General features: G+C 41.9%; 1 pseudogene; it reads left to right on the forward strand.

Moving 5' to 3' along the window:
* Positions 1-6,573: 6,573 nt before the first annotated feature.
* Positions 6,574-7,355, forward strand: LOC116987735 (annotated as a pseudogene).
* The last annotated feature ends 348 nt before the right edge of the window (positions 7,356-7,703 follow it).

Raw genomic sequence — 7,703 nt, forward strand, 5'->3', positions numbered from 1 at the left:
TTTGGATTCATCAGGTCAATATTGTAATCCCCACAGATGAACATAATCTTTTGTAATGATTTTGTAAACATGTTTTCCACCCAATCTTTAAATATTTCAATACTGGATCCAGGAGCTCTGTATATACAGCTCACAATAACATTTTTGGTCTTTTCCATACAAATTTCTACTGTAATACATTCCAACAAATCGTCAACAGCAGTTGGGTTGGACAGGCTAGATGCGGGAAGATTGTTCCCGATGTTGGGGAAGTCCAGAACAAGGGGTCACAGTTTAAGGATAAAGGGGAAATCTTTTAGGACTGAGATGAGGAAAACATTTTTTACACAGAGAGTGGTGAATCTCTGGAATTCTCCGCCACAGAATGTAGTTGAGCCCAGTTCATTGGCTATATTTAAGAGGGAGTTAGATGTGGCCCTTGTGGCTAAAGGGATCAGGGGGTATGGAGAGAAGGCAGGCACAGGATACTGAGGGATGATCAGCCATGATCATATTGAATGGCGGTGCAGGCTCGAAGGGCCGAATGGCCTACTCCTGCACCTATTTTCTATGATTCTTATAGAGCTCTAGACTAGGAGCTTTTGAATATTTTTAATCAATTTCTTTAATCTCATCAGCCAATATACGTATTTCATTTTGAGTTTGTTTTTTTAATCCCGCGGAGTATGAAATAATTTGTCCACGAATATATGCCTTAAAAGCATCCCAGACTACACCATTGAATATTTCTTCAGTAGAGTTTGTTAAAACAAAAAAAGCAATCTGATCTTTAATAAAATTAACATAATTTAGATCTTGAAGCAAAGTAGTATTAAATCGCCATTGTTTAGCACAAAACTTGGAATCAGGTAGTTTAATTGATAGTTTCAATGGTGCATGATCAGAAATAGCAATTGCATCATACTCACATGCAGTGACCGATGAAACTAGCGGAGAATCTATTATAGAGTAGTCAATCCTAGAGTAACTATGATATACATGAGAGAAAAAAGAAAATTCTTTGTCATTTGGGTGTAGGAATCTCCAGACTTCTAACATTCCAGAGTCAAGTAAACAAGAATTGATAAAACTAGCTGATTTATTTGGAAGCACGTGATCAGATGCAGATCTGTCCATTGAGGGGTTCAAACAGCAGTTAAAATCTCCACCCATTATCAAAAGATATTCAAATTACGAAAGGATGCGATTAGCTGTTTAAAAAACTCAGGGTGATCAATATTAGGTGCATAAACATTCACCATAACAACTTTTTGGTTATGAAGGACACCAGTAATCATCAAAAATCGACCATATGGATCAGAAATTGTTTCATAATGAACAAATGAAATTGAGGAGTTAATGAAAATAGAGACTCCTTTCACCTTAGCCTGTGAATTTGAATGAAACTGCTGTCCTCTCCAAAATGTAAAAAATTGTTGATTGTTGTCTTTCCTTACATGAGTTTCCTGAACAAAGATAATCTGAGCATTTAGTCTACGAAGAACTTTAAAAAATGTTTTCCACTTAATGGGATGGTTCAGACCAAAGATCATAGAGCAGCAAGATAGACCACTCCTCCGAAATCCAATGGACTGACGTGTAGTACGTGACGGAACGTCACGGCCGCCATTTCTTAATGCGACACGCGACTTCCGGTATGCCACCCGCTGAGATCCAAAGCAAAGATTATAGAGCTCCTCTATAATCTTTGATCCAAAGCAAAGATCCTCGAGTATCTTGTAGCGGGAACAGCCCCCTCCTTTGCGTAGTTTCCCTTGCATTGTATTGTGCCATTTCCCTTGTATTGCTTTAACACACACTGCACAAAATTAAATTTAACGTATCTATATTTTATATATTTATATGAATGTGTGTCTGTGTGTGAGAGGCAAGTTAGAGATAATAAAGTTTATTCTCATGGATCAGAAGCAACTTTGATTTAAATCATCACTATTAATTCATTTGTCTTGTAAGATGATGTGCATAAATCATAAAGGCAATTATATATATAATTATATAGTAATAAATATATGCATATATATATATATTTATACACATACATATATATACACATACATATATACACATACATACACACGTATACACATACATATGCACACATACATATGGATACATTTATATGCATACATACACATATAAACATATATATACATACATATATTCACACATATACATATACATGCATATATATACATACATGCATATATACACATACATATATATTTATACATATGATCATTTTCCAACGATTTACGATTAGAACAATTGATGGCAGAGCAGTTTTGTGAAGATTTAGATAAGGACGCCATGACAGTGTGGGGGGAAGCCCAACAAAATGCCTCAAAAAATGGCGTCGACAATCACACGCGTCATACTACGCGTTTTTCGAGGAGTGGTCTATCTTGCTCCTCTATGATCTTTGGTTCAGACCATTCACATTCCATCAAAGGAAGTTAATAACTTTATCCATATTGTTTGTAAAAATCACGTGAATGTAAAGGGTTAATTTCTTAAAGCATAACAGTTCATCATACTGGAAGGAGCAGAATCTAAGGCAGAGCCAGGTGACGACATTTCAGACATTTTTGTAGTTCAAATACTGCCCAGATAGAAAAAACTAAACTAAAATCAAAAGTCCCCCACCCCACCCATGCAAAGCCCGAAACTGACCAGTAGACAGTCAGTACGCTACCTAATCCATTCCCTACCCCCATCTCTCCTAATGGCAGCACCCAACATAAAAATAAGGCATATTTACCACTCAATAGCCAAAACAAATTAATGTTATGGTTAAAAGTGCATGTTATCTGAGAAAGACAAGAGCTATTTCATATTATATATTCAAGGTCAAAATATGAAAAACAAGAACTGCTTCACTTTGTTTGTCTAAAGACAAGGAAAAAAATTCCTTCGATTGACATTTTATAAATAGAATTTTAATTATTTCTTTAGTTCTTTCTTCAAATTCTCCACCAATCTGAAGCTAAAGCTAACTGAAGCTGAAGCTAACCGGCTGATGACGTCACAATGCATCTGGTCCTCACGGCGAGCTGCGCAGATTATTCAAAGCGCAGCCTGCTGGCCACTCTTTTCCACGAGCTGCGAGTTATGTGCCCTCCCCCCAAAACTCGCACTCCAATGGCCAATCTGAGAGATGCCGACGAGCATCCAAGTGCGGCCGGCCATAACGCCCCGCTCCGCCCCGCCCACAGCCCAGCAGCCCCCCTCCCCCCCGGGCTCTCGATTCACAACCTGAGAGGACGAGAAATGCCGAGGAGCACCCGAGTGCTGCCTGCCGTAGCGCCCCGCCCCGCCCCGCCCATAGCCATCACCCACCCCAGGGCTGAGATACCTGCCGCCCCCCGCCATAACTCGCAATCCGAAGGCCAACCCGAGAGATGCCAAGGAACACCTGAGTGCAGCCGCCCCCCCACCCCCCATAACTGCCCCCCCGCATAACATCCCCCCCTCCGGCATAACTGTCCCCACCCCTCCGCATAACTCTTTTCCACGAGCTGCGAGCTATGTGCCCCCCCCCCCCAAAACTCACACTCTGACAGCCAACCCGAGAGATGCCGACGAGCATCTGAGTGCGGATTGACAACCCGAGAGATCAAGAAATGCCGAGGAGCACCCGAGTGCGGCCGGCCGTAGCTTCCTGCCTCCCCCCGCCCACAGCCCAGCAGCCCTCCCTCCCCGGGCTCTAGATTGACAACCCGAGAGATGCCGAAGAGCACCCGAGTGATGACGTCGCAAAGAGCGAGCTTTCATTTCCAGAATATTCTTCACCGCCCCGCAGGGAATCCTATGAACACGCATTAAGCTCGCTCCAACGGTCCATTCTCGCTTTGTTTCTCAACAATGAAGTGCGGAATTCCACAGCTCCGACTATAACAGTACGATTATACCGCCAATTTTCATTGTTTTTGTTTAAATTAGAAACGTTTACATTTAATTTCAGACTTTTTTTCAGGTAATAATTTTATTTGCGCCGCCGATTTCTCTCTTTATTTCAAGGATTTCAAAGGACCATTTTGAACAAATAATTGCTTTACATTTTTTTAAATTCATGGTTATTTGCTCCACCGATTTCGTCAGCATTTTGACCATTTAAAAAAAATTATCTTTGTTTCAAAGGACTCCGTTTTGAACAAATAATTACTTTACAGTTTTAAAACTTTGTGGTTATTTGCTCCGCCGATTTCGACAGTTTTTTGACAGTTTTTTTTAAATGATCTGTCTTCATTGACAACTGAGATTTTAAAAAAATTTCATTGTGTTTGATTTCATTCTACAGGAAAGTCTCCATTTTGAACAAATTGATCTGTCTTCATTGACAACTGAGATTTAAAAAAAATCATTGTGTTTGATTTCATTCTACAGGAAAGTCTCCATTATGAACAATTTGATCTGTCTTCATTGACAACAGATTAAAAAAAACCTCAACATCTCAGAGATCAACGAGAGAGACAGCGGGAGAGCTCAAGAGACGCAGCAAGCAAGAACTCAACGTCTCAGAGATGAACGAGAGAGAATGCAGGTGAGAAGAGAACAAGCAGCACAGCAAGAAACAACTCAACGTCTTGAGGAACATTGAGAAAGAATACAAAGGAGAAGGGATACAAGACAACAAAATGCATGTCTCACCAAGATAAATCTTTCCGCTGGTGTTGGTGAAATGACCAATGTTTGCCCTCTCTGTCGAGTGTAGCATTTCTCAAGAGAAACTACCAACTTTTGCTGCATGAAGGGTAAGGTCAACATTGCTCCTCTGAAGACACTCCCGAATGCACTCATTCATTTGTATATATGTGACACACCACAAGCACACGAGTTCAGAAAGAATATTAGACAATGTAATTGACTCTTTCAACTGACATCATCCAATGCCAAGGAAGTGGTGGCACATGGATGGAATCCTTCAGTGATCATTCAGGGCCAGTTTCATCATTTAATTGGTTCGTTGATGCTTGACCTAGACCAACAAAGTAAATTCTTACAAATCTATTTCATGGACCCACAAGATAGCATTGAGTTGAGAATGAGTATACTGCAAGATGCTGTTATTCAAAGGGACATTATTGAAATGCTTGAAAACATGATAAGTCTAAACAACCCTTACATTGATTCACTTATGATGGCAATGGAGAGAATTAGAGATTTACCAGAGGTATGAATCTTTATTGATCCCAATTATCGGCCGCCATTAGAACATGAACGGTGGTTTAACACGCAAACTGCCAATGAAGTTGCCGTCCTCATACCAAACAGTAATCAGCCTGCGGCAACACCACGCCACATTGGCTTGAGAATAAGAGACAGAGGAGGAGCAGGATGTCTGCAAATTATTTCAGAGTCCCATAGGTCTTATGACAGTCTTCAATATATCCTTTTCTTTCCACTTGCACAATAGACAATAGGCAATAGGTGCAGGAGTAGGCCATTTGGCCCTTCGAGCCAGCACCGCCATTCAATGTGATCATGGCTGATCATCCCCAATCAGTACCCCGTTCCTGCCTCTTCTCCATATCCCCTGACTCCACTACCTTTAAGAGCCCTATCCAGCTCTCTCTTGAAAGCATCCAGAAAACCTGCCTCCACCACCCTCTGAGGCAGAGAATTCCACACACTCACAACTCTTTGTGAGAAAAAGTGTTTCCTCGTCTCCGTTCTAAATGGCTTACCCATTATTCTTAAACTGTGGCCCCTGGTTCTGGACTCCCTCAACATCGGGAACATGTTTCCTGCCTCCAGCGTGTCCAAACCCTTAACAATCTTATATGTTTCAATAAGATCTCCTCTCATCCTTCTAAACTCCAGAGTGTACAAGCCCAGCTGCTTCATTCTCTCAGCATCCCGGGAATTGACCTTGTAAACCTTCGCTGCACTCCCTCAATAGCAAGAATGTCCTTCCTCAAATTAGGGGACCAAAACTGCACACAATACTCCAGGTGTGGTCTCACTAGGGCTCTGTACAACTGCAGAAGGACCTATTTGCTCCTATACTCGACTCCTCTTGTTATAAAGGCCAACATGCCATTCGCTTTCTTCACTACCTGCTGTACCTGCATGCTTACTTTCATAGGCTGATGAACAAGGATCCCCAGATCCCGCTGTACTTCCCCTTTTCCCAACTTGACGCCATTTAGATAGTAATCTGCCTTCCTGTTTTTGCTACCAAAGTGGATAACCTCACATTTCTCCACATTAAACGTCATCTGCCATGCATCCGCCCACTCCCCCAACCTGTCCAAGTCACCCTGCATTCTCATAGCATCCTCCTCACAGTTCACACTGCCACCCAGCTTTGTGTCATCTGCAAATTTGCTAATGTTACTTTGAATCTCTTCATCCAAATCATTTATGTATATTGTAAATAGCTGAGGTCCCAGCACCGAGCCTTGCGATACCCCACTAGTCAATGCCTGCCATTCTGAAAGGGACCCGTTAATCCCCACTCTTTGTTTCCTGTCTGCCAACCAATGTCAGCACTCCACCCCCAATACCATTGGAGATGATGGATGGCATGCACAACTCCAAATGAGTAACAGCAGGAGATTGTCACTAATGCGATATTATGCCCATAGGATCATGAATCATGAGAATGAATTCAACCAGGTTTTGAGAGTAGGACGGATCTTTCAACAATATGTTGTTGATATGGCAGCTAAAATTGAAAGTGATAGGCTCAATTATATTCGCATGGATCAGGTATCGTTGAGGTCAACAACTTACAAAGGCCTGACGGATGCATTAAATGATAATGAAGATTTGGAAAACATCGGAAGTTGCATCATCCTCTCCTCAACATTTGTCGGTGGACCGAGATACATGATGGAACGATGCCAGGACGCCAAGCTGCATTCTTCATAACGATGACTTGCAATCCGAATAGGAGTGAGATCCGACAGTGCCTCTTTCCAAATCAGCAGCCATGTGACAGACCAGACTTGATAGCAAGAGTATTCGAGCTGAAAATAAAAATATTCATCAAGACCGTCACTGGACCAGATGGCCTCTTTGGAAACTGTATAGCTTTCATCTTGACTGTGGAATATCAGAAGAGAGGCCTGCCTCATTTCCACTGTCTGCTTTGGCTTGATGAAGTGAGTAAGCCAAGACCACAACATTATGACAGATTTGTGCAAGCTGAAATACCAGGCCCGCAAGTAGATTCTGAGCTGCATGAATTGGTACTCAAGCACATGATCCATGGACCGTTCTGCAAGCACACCTCTGCATGTTGGAAGGATGGAGGATGCAATAAGAGATTCCCAAAGGCATTTATCGAGAGCACAAGGTGTGGAGAGAATTTGTATACTCTGTACAGGAGAAGATCTCCAGCCAACTCATGAGAGAGACCACCTGTCATTTGACTTCATGTACATCTACCACACGAACAACAAGTCTTGAATGCTGCTCAGCGATGGATGAATAATGGTATGGTGAGAACAACTTTGACTGCATTTATGGGATTGAGTTCTGAAAATCCGTTTGAAAGAACACCACACTACGCTGATGTACCTCAATTTTATACATGGATCAACAGGAGATGGCAAAGAAGCAAGGTTGGGAAGAGAGTGGATGATTTCCCAGGTATTTTTGAAGCCTATGTTCTGGGACGAGTGTATACAGTTTCTCCAAAATGTGGTGACCTCTACAACTTGAGACTGCTTCTCCATCACGCAAAGGGCCAGTGTCCC

Source organism: Amblyraja radiata, chromosome 26 (genome assembly GCF_010909765.2).
Source record: "Amblyraja radiata isolate CabotCenter1 chromosome 26, sAmbRad1.1.pri, whole genome shotgun sequence".
NCBI classification, from domain to species: Eukaryota; Metazoa; Chordata; class Chondrichthyes; order Rajiformes; family Rajidae; genus Amblyraja; species Amblyraja radiata.